The sequence below is a fragment of the Microtus oregoni genome, unplaced genomic scaffold (assembly GCF_018167655.1).
Source record: "Microtus oregoni isolate MIOR12 unplaced genomic scaffold, Mior012 000008F_ref0000371, whole genome shotgun sequence".
In the NCBI taxonomy this organism is placed as follows: Eukaryota; Metazoa; Chordata; class Mammalia; order Rodentia; family Cricetidae; genus Microtus; species Microtus oregoni.
In genome coordinates, this window is record NW_024543067.1 from 36,472,061 (window position 1) to 36,481,628 (window position 9,568).

At 35.7% G+C, this 9,568-nt stretch overlaps 1 non-coding gene across 1 annotated transcript; it reads right to left on the bottom strand.

Annotated features, from left to right (window-relative positions):
- Positions 1 to 2,137: 2,137 nt before the first annotated feature.
- On the bottom strand, positions 2,138 to 2,244 carry LOC121452053. The gene has a single exon (XR_005974789.1). It is a non-coding gene; the product is annotated as a U6 spliceosomal RNA (small nuclear RNA).
- Positions 2,245 to 9,568: the final 7,324 nt, after the last annotated feature.

The window sequence follows — 9,568 nt, forward strand, 5'->3', positions numbered from 1 at the left end:
CCTTTTCTCAATAAAAAAAATTTAAAAAAAAAAGACACTACCTCACAGTAAACTCTGTGATCCTCTGACTATAACCTCTCCCCTCCTTTTCCACAAAGTTTCCTGAGCATTAAGTGTGAGATATTTTGTAGGTGTATGTGTTTGACCTTGTTGCACAACTCTGCATTTTGAATGGTTTGGTTTTTGTAGTAGTCTCTGTCTGTTGCACAGAGAAACTTCTTTGATCAGGGGTGCATACCACATTGATTTTGTGAATATAAGTACAAATGTTTAGATTGTTACTAAATATTGTACTGTCTTAGTAAAGTACAGGTTAAGATACTTCTCCAATATCCATGACTTCACTAATACTAAGCAGTTACCTAAATTTCCATAGCAGGCATGGTTTTCCTCTTCTTCAGTAACTCTTCATTCCAATAAGGGAGGTTGGTTGGTTACTGCCAAGCTACACATGGCACTACTATATGCTTAGTGTTGTTCGGGATGCTGGTCATTAATTTGGTTCATAGACATCATAATTAAATAAAACTGTTTTAGTGGCATTTCATTTGAATTTTAATAAATAAAGCTTGCCAGAAGATCAGAAAAGTAAAACAGCCAGCCTTACATACAAGGCAGCAATAATACACACCTTTAATCCTAGTAGCCATACTACCTTTCCATAGAAACCAGTAGATAGTGGTGAACACCTTTAATCCCAGTACTAGAGAGAATTATAAAATGGGAGAAGACTCTCAGACACAGTCTCATTCCAGATTCCTGGAGGCAGGATCACCATTATGGAATGAGGTAGAATTAAGTGCCAGTGACTGGATCCTTTGCTTTTCTTACCTTCGGGTTGACCCAAGTTTCTTTCTCTGAGCTTTTATTATTTGTGCCTCATACTTTTATTTGCCTCCTTCCTTTGAAAACTTGCATGTTGCCATTATGTACCATGGAAACTTGTCGTCTGACAAGTGACATGCAGGTCAGTTCTATATTGAAGACCTCTTGACCTATTTCTGAAAACAGAAATTCTCACGACTTGTGTTTAGGTTTTTGTTGGATTGTCTATGTCTCTTAGAGAAAACATCGTCAACTCAGAGAAGAAAAGTTCCCTAATGTATATATTGTCAACCACATTGTAAGAGGCTGTTAGTGTGAACAACCCTCCACTTGTTCACTTCTTGGCCACCCAGACACCCGAAATAACCACAATGAAACTGTATTCATTAAATCACTGTTCGGCCAATTACTTAAGTGCATTTCCAGCTCTTACATCTAGAACGAATCTATCTCCATTATTCTATATTTTACTACATGGCTCATGGCCTACTGGCAAGCTTTCAGCATCTGTCTCTGGCAGCATCTCCATGGCTTCTCTCTGAGACTACCTCCTTTTTTCCCAGCATTCAGCCTACCTTTCCCCACCTAACTATTTTGTATCTTGCTATAGGCCAAGCCAGTTTCTTTATTCATTAACCAGTAAAAGCAACACATAGACAGAAGGACATCCCATACCATTTCCTTTTCTGACCAGAAGAAAAGTTTACTAATATATTTATGAGCATTACAAACTCTTTTTCATGTATTTAGATATAAGTGACTGAATCTGTTAGAAAACCCAGCCACAGTGAATGAGGTTTCCTTTTGCTCATCATATACTTCAGTATTTGTTTTCACTTTTGTTGATATTTGATCTTTACCATTCTCACTTGGATAAGATGAAATCTCAATGTTGCTTTGATTTATATTTTCCTAACTGCTAGAGATGATAAAATTTTCTGACAATATTTTTTCTTCTGATGAATTATTCTTCAGGTCTGAGGACCATTTAAAGTAGGTAATTTGTTTTCTATGTTTTTGATTACTTTAAATATCCTGGATATTAATACTTTCTCAAATATCCTGGATATTAATACTTTCTCAAATATATACCTGGCAACGATTCTTTCATATATTTGGGGTTTTTTCTTCTCCCAATTTGTTGTTTGTTTATCTGTGCAGATTTTAAATTTTAAATTTTGGGAAATCCCACTTGTCAGTCTTAATTTTTGGTACAATGAAATCTTATTAAGAAAAATCTTTCCCAAGTCTATATCATGTAGGGTTCTGGCTATGCTTTCTTTTTTGACATCATTATAGTTTACTATTACTTCCATTCTTTTTATTTTTCATGACTTTGCATGTCATCCTTGCACAGGGGCCAGTCTAATCTTCATTATATCATTCCAATTTTAGTATATGTGCTGCCGAAGCAAGCACAATTTTTAATAATACCTTTATTCATTTATTTTATATTCTAGCTAACAATATTTTCTTCCTTCTCTCCTTCAAATCATTCTCCTCCATCTCTCCTCTGCTCCCTCCTCCCAATACACTCCTCCTAACTTTCTGTTCAGGAAAGTACACAGAAATTCCATGAGTATTAGCAAAACAGGGCATATCAAGTTGCAGTAAGACTAAACACTACTCATTGTATTATAAATGGGCAAGGCAAATTATTTTGAGGAGTAAGATCCCAAAAATTTGAAAAAGAGATGGAGACAGTCCTTGTTCCCTCCGTTAGGAGTCTAACAAGAGGACCAAGCATCACAACTGTGACATATAGGTAGAGTGCCTAAATCAGTCCCATGAATGCTTTCTCATTGATGTTTAGTCTCTGTAAGCCCTATGAGCTCAGTTTTTTTGACTCTTTGAGTTTCCTTTGGTATTTTTGATGCCTTTGGATCTTACAATGTATTCTCTCCCTTTTCCTCTGGATTCCTAGACTTCTCCCTAATGTTTGACTGTGGGTGTGAATCTGATTCCATCAGTTGTTGGATGATGCCTTTCTGATGATAATTAGGCTAGTCACCAATCTGGTCACAGAAGCTGGCCAGTTCAGACTATGTGTCCACTATTACTAGGAGTCTTAGCTGGGGTTAGCTAAGTATTCCTCTAGCAAGCTCAGTTTTCAGTTTTCATGTTTAGGTCTTTGATCCATTTGAGTAGGTTTTTGTATAAGGTAGTATGTATGAGTACAATTTCTTCTCCATGGGGATATTTACTTTATACAGAAGATGCTTTTTTTTATCTTCAGCTTCTGCTATTAGGCCCTTTTACAAATATCAAGTGGTCAAACGGATGTATAACTATTGTGTGCATGTCTGATTTTGGTCAGTATTACATTGTTAATACTCTATGAATTTATACGATATCTTCAAATATGGTATGATATTCCCTCAAGCATTGTTATTTTTGCATAAGTTTATTTTGACTATGACAAAAAAAATCTTCTTATCAAACCTTACCATTCCTTTATAAATGTTTGCAAATAAGAATTTCCTAGGTAAAACCCATAAAATTAAAAAAAGACAATAAAATCTCATCAAAATATTAGAAAAGTTTCAACAAGACACAAAGCAACAACTTAAAGAAACTAAGAAAAGAAAAATGCAAAGAGAATGTGTGCCTGATTGATGCTCAAGGAAAAACAAACACAATTACCCAATAAAAATACACAGGCTAACTGAATGAATGTGGAAACAGGATTCATCCTTCCGTAGCATATGAGAAACACACATCAACATCAAAGATAGATATTACCTCAGAGTAAAGAATTGAACATGAATTTCAAGGCAAATGGACCTAAGAGGACCTAAGAAACAAGCTGGTTTAGCCATTACAATATCTAAAAAATCAACATCTAGTCAAAACAAAATGAGATTAGGAATAATGTTGGAGCCCACGAGACTATACAGCAAATATACAGCTGACAGATTCATAAAGACAGACCCACAAGTGTACAGCTTATGGAGCAACCTGTTTTTCAGAGCTGCAACATCACTTGCCTTTTGAAAAAGTTGCTGTCATATCTGTAAAAACCTTGTGAAGCCATGATAGACATCTAATTCTTAGCCTTGAGGGGGTTCTGAGGCTGATACTCAAGGCTCCCAATAGAATAACATTCTCTACTCACCAAGGAAAAAATCCACTAAATAATGTTTCAATCATTAATATCCATTTCCCAAAGTCAATTGCACCCATATTTGTAAGAGACACATTATTAAAGCTTAAAAGATATATTGACCCTCAAACATTAATAGTGGTAGACTCTAATACCCCACTCTCACCAGTAGACAGGTCATCCAGACAGAAACTAAACAGGAAAATAATAGAACTAAGAGATGTTATGACTCAAATGGACCTAACAGATAACTTCAGAAAATTTCAACCAAGCACAAAATAATATAACTCCTTCAAAACACTTCTTGGAATTTTCTCTAAAATTGGCCACATAATCTGTCACAAAGCAAGCTTCAACAAATATTAAAAGAATGAAATAACTTCCTGCATTCTATCAGACAACCATGGACTAAAGCTGGATTTTAACAACATCATCAACAACAACAACCATAGAATGCCTACAAAGTCATGGAAAGTGAACAATTCTCTTCTGAATGACTACTGGGTCAAAGCAGAAATGAAGAAATTAAGAATTCCTAAAATTCAGTAAAATGAATATACAACATGCCAAAATTGATGGAACAAAATGAAAGTGGAACTATCTGTAATTTCATACAGCTAAGAGCCTGTAGAAAGAAAATGGAGAGAGCACTTGCATCCTAACAGCACAGCTGAAAGATCTTGACAAAAAGAAGTAAGCATACCCAAGAGTAGTAGATCGCAGTAAGTCATTAAACCAAGGGTTGAAAAAATAAAATACAAAGAGAACAATAGAAAGAATCAATGAAACTAAGAGTTGGTTCTTTGAAAAAATAAACAAGATAAATAAACCATATCCAAACTAAAAGACACAAAGAGAATGTCCAAATTAACAAAATCAGAAAAAAGGGTGGCATAACAACAGAGACAGAGGAAATCCAAAGAATATTTAGGTAATACTTTATTTTTTATTTATTTATTAAAGATTTCTGCCTCCTCCCCGCCACCGCCTCCCATTTCCTTCCCCCTCCCCCAATCAAGTCCCCCTCTCTCATCAGCCCAAAGAGTAATCAGGGTTCCCTGCCCTGTGAGAAGTCCAAGAACCACCCACCTCCTTCCAGGTCTAGTTAGGTGAGCATCCAAACTGCCTAGGCTCCTACAAAGCCAGTACGTGCAGTAGGATCAAAACCCAGTGCCATTGTTCTTGAGTTCTCGGTAGTCATCATTGTCCGCTATGTTCAGCGAGTCCGGTTTTATCCCATGCTTTTTCAGACCCAATAGCCCAACCTAGATGCCTTCAATGGAAGAATGGATGAAGAAAGTATGGAATATATACATATTAGAGTACTACTCAGCAGTAAAAAACAATGACTTCTCGAATTTTGCATGCAAATGGATGGAAATAGAAAACACTATCCTGAGTGAGGTAACCCAGACCCTAAAAGATGAACGTGGGATGTACTCACTCATAATTGGTTTCTAGCCATAAATAAAGGACATTGAGCCTATAATTAGTGATCCTAGAGAAGCTAAATAAGAAGATGAACCCAAAGAAAAACATATAGTCATCCTCCTGGATAATACCTTCATCAGGCGATGAAAGGAGACAGAGACAGAGACCCACATTGGAGTACCAGACTGAAATGCCAAGGTCCAAATCAGGAGCAGAAGGAGAGAGAGCACGAGCAAGGAACTTAGGACCTTGAGGGGTGCACCCACACACTGAGACAATGGGGATGTTCTATAGGTCATACTTTTAAAAGCCTATACTCTACCAAATTTGAAAATCTAAAAGAAATGCACAATTTTCTCAACAAATACCCCTTACCAAAGATAAATCAAGATTAGATAATGGATTCAAATAGACCTATTACCCCTAAGGAAATAGAAGCAGCCATTAAAAGTCTCCATACCAAACAAAACACCAAAGGACATGAATGTTTGAGCACATAATTCAACCAGGGTTTCAAGGATGATCTAATGTCAACATTCCCCAAATTTTTCTACAAAATAGAAATAGAAGGAATATTTCCAAATCAATTTTATGAGGCCAAAGTCACCCTGATAGCCAAACCAAACCAAACAAAGATAGAGAATTACAGACCAGTTTCTGTAATGAGCATTGTTGCAAAAATAATCATAAAATACTCCAAATTTCCAAGAACACAAAAAAATGTTCATCTACCATGATCAAATAAGCTTCATTCCAGATTCAGGGATTGTTCAATATAAAATAATTTGTCAATGTAATCAACTGTATAAAAAATACTTGGGAAGAAAAATAAAACAAAACAACAACTAAAAATTATGATCATCATATTAGAACCTGAAAAAAACCCAGTGACAAAATATAACAGCCCTTCCTGGTAAATATCTTGGAGACAGCAAGGCCACAAGGGACATATCTAAACCTAATAAAAGTAATTTACAGCAAACCAAGAACCAACGTCAAATTAAATAGAAAGATACTAGAAGCAACTCCATTAAAATCAAGTGCATGGCAATGCTGTCCACTTTCTCTATATAAATTCAGGTATTACTTGAATTTCTAACTATAGCAATAAGATAATTGAAGAAAATCAAAGAATACAAATAAGAAAGGAAGAAGTCAATTTATCTTTATTTGCAGGTGATACGATAGTATACATAAATGAGAACAAAAATTCTACCAGGGACTTCTTACAGTTGATCATCACCTTCACTGAAGTGGCTGGACACAAGATTAACTAAAAAAAATATTAACCCTCCTATATACAAAGAACAAACAGACCATGAAAGAATTCAGGGAAAGAATGCCCTTCATAACAGCCACAAATAAATAATATGAAATTAGGCATTTTTGTAAATTTTGATGTATCTCTAATCAAGCAAATGAAAGACTTGTATGATAAAACTTTAAGACTTTGAAGAAAGAAATTGAAGAAGATATCAGAAGATGGAAAGATCTTCCATGCATATGGATCAATAGAATTAACAGTAAAAATGGTCATCTTACCAAAAATAATCTACAGATTCAATGAATTCCACACACATCAAAATTTCAACATAATTCATTGCAGATCTTGAAAGAACAATACTCAGCTTTATATGGAAAAAAGTAGGATAGCTAAAACAATTGTATATAATAAAAGAATAACTGATAGTATCAAGAGCTCCAATTTCAAGATATACTATACTCCTATGGTAATGAAAATCTCATGGCATTGGCATAAATCCTACAAGTTGATCAACCCAATAGAATCAAACACCATGACATAATCCCAGACACCTACAGACTCCTGATTATTCATAAAGAAATTAGAAATAGATGATTGGAAAAAAAGAAGGCTTCTTCAACCAATTTTGCTGGTCTAATTGGATGCCTGCATGAAGAAAAATGACAATACATCCATACTTACTACGCTGTGCAAAACTCAATTCCAAGTGGATAAAATAAAACTTTAAGAATTAAAACAGGAAATAGAGGCAAATTTCACCATCAGAGTAAAATAATTAGAAGAGCCAGAGGATCTGTTAAATATTGTAAGAATGTGTATCATAGTAAGTTCAGCATATATACCTATCAAAATCTCATGAAAATGACAACATAAATCTGAGCAAAACAAGGAAAATGATAAAATGTATGTTTAAATGAACAGAGGGGAGCCCATAGGTCCTGAACTCTACAATGCAGGGTAGAAGCCTTACAGCTCAGAGAGAAAGATATCCTGAAAGATTGGAGACAAGGAATATCACAAAGCCATACCACACAGCAAATCTCACACAAGAGATTTATTGGGAGGAAAAAGCAGGAGAGTGCCTACCTCTGCTCCAGTAAGTATCAGCAGAGAACTGTGAAGAAGGCATGACTTATATAGAGTTTGTCAGGGTGAAGCTTTCTAGGATAGAGATTGATGGGATTTCAGGTACAGAGATTGACCTTTTTACACTGGCTCACACAATCAAGATATCTCTTTTCTTCCTCTCCCTCTCTCTCCTCCACCCATCTCAAACATCCTGTTTCTCGTGTTCTCCTCCCACTCCTTCTCTTCTTCCTCTCCCATTCTGTCCTCAGTTTCCCCACACACACATACTCCCAATATGCTCAGGATATCTTGTCTCTTAGAGTTCTCCTTGCTACTCAGCTTTTCTGGGCTCATAAACTATAGGCTAGTTATATTTTACTTTATGTCTAATATCCACTTATGAGTGAGTGCATGCCATAATTTTCTTTCTGGGTCTGGGTTACCTCAGTCAGGATGTTTTATTTTTCAAATTCTATGCATTTGCATACAAATTTCAAGATGTTTCTGTTTTTTTAACCACTGAGTAGTACTCCATTGTTTGTTTAAACAGACCACATTTTCTTTATCCATTCTTCATCTGAGGGAAATCTAGGTTGTTTCTAGATTCTTGCTATGAGAAACAGTGCTATTGTGAACACTTGTGGTATGAGTGTGAATCTTTGGGGTATTTTATGCCCAAGAGTGCTATTACTGGGACTTGAAGTAGATTGATTCCCAATTTTTTGAGAAACCACCATATTGATTTACAAAGTAGCTGTATAAATTTACACTCCCACCAACCATAGATGAGTGTTCCCATTACTCTGCATCCTCTCCAGCATAAGTAGTCATTGGTGTTGTCAAAGTTATCCATTCAGACAGTTTTAACATGGTATCTCAAAGTGGTTTTTATTTACATTTCTCTGACGACTAAGGATATTGAGAAATTTCTGAAGTGTTTTTCAGTCATTTGCAATTCTCCTGTTGAGAATTCTCTATTTAGATCTGTATCCAATTTTTTATGGAATTGTTTGGTATTTTGATGTCTAGTTTTTTTATTTCTTTACATATTTTAGAAATTGGTCCTGTCCTGTGACTGATGTGGCTGATGTGGAGTTAGTGAAGATCTATCCTATTCTTTAGGCTTCTGTTTGTCTTGCTAACTGTGTTTTTCTAAGTTTCTTAGTTTCTAAGTTTCAGAATGTCCCATTTATTAATTGTTGCTCTCAGTGTCTGTGCTACTGTGATTATATTAAGAAAGTTGTCTTTTGTGTCAATAGTAGAGCTTGAAGTCAGGGATGGTGATGCCTCTGGAGGTTCCTTTGTTATACAGGATTGCTTTGACTTTCCTAGGTATTTTGTTTTTCCATATGAAGCAGATTGTTGTTCTTTCAAGGTCTGTGAAAAATTATGTTGAGATTTTGACAGGAATGGCATTGAATCTGTAGATTGCTTTTGGTAAGGCTGCCAATCTTATTACGTTGATCCTACCTATCCAAGAACATGGAAGAGCTCTCCATTTTCTGATATCTTCCAAAGTAGTTACACAGGTTTGCATTCCCACCAGCAATGGATGAGTGTTCCCCTTACTCCACATCCTCTCCAGCAAAGGCTATCATTGGTGTTTTTTATTTTAGCCATTCTGACAGGTGTAAGATGGTATCTCAAAGTTGTTTTGATTTGCATTTCCCTGATCGCTAAGGAGGTTGACCATGCCCTTAAGTGTCTTTTGGCCATTTGAACTTCTGTTGAAAATTCTCTGTTCAGTTCAGTGCCCCATTTTTTAATTGGGTTAATTAGGATTTTAAAGTCTAGTTTCTTGAGTTCTTTATATATTTTGGGGATCAGACCTTTGTCTGTTGCGGGGTTAGTGAAGATCTTCTCCCTGTCAGTAGGTT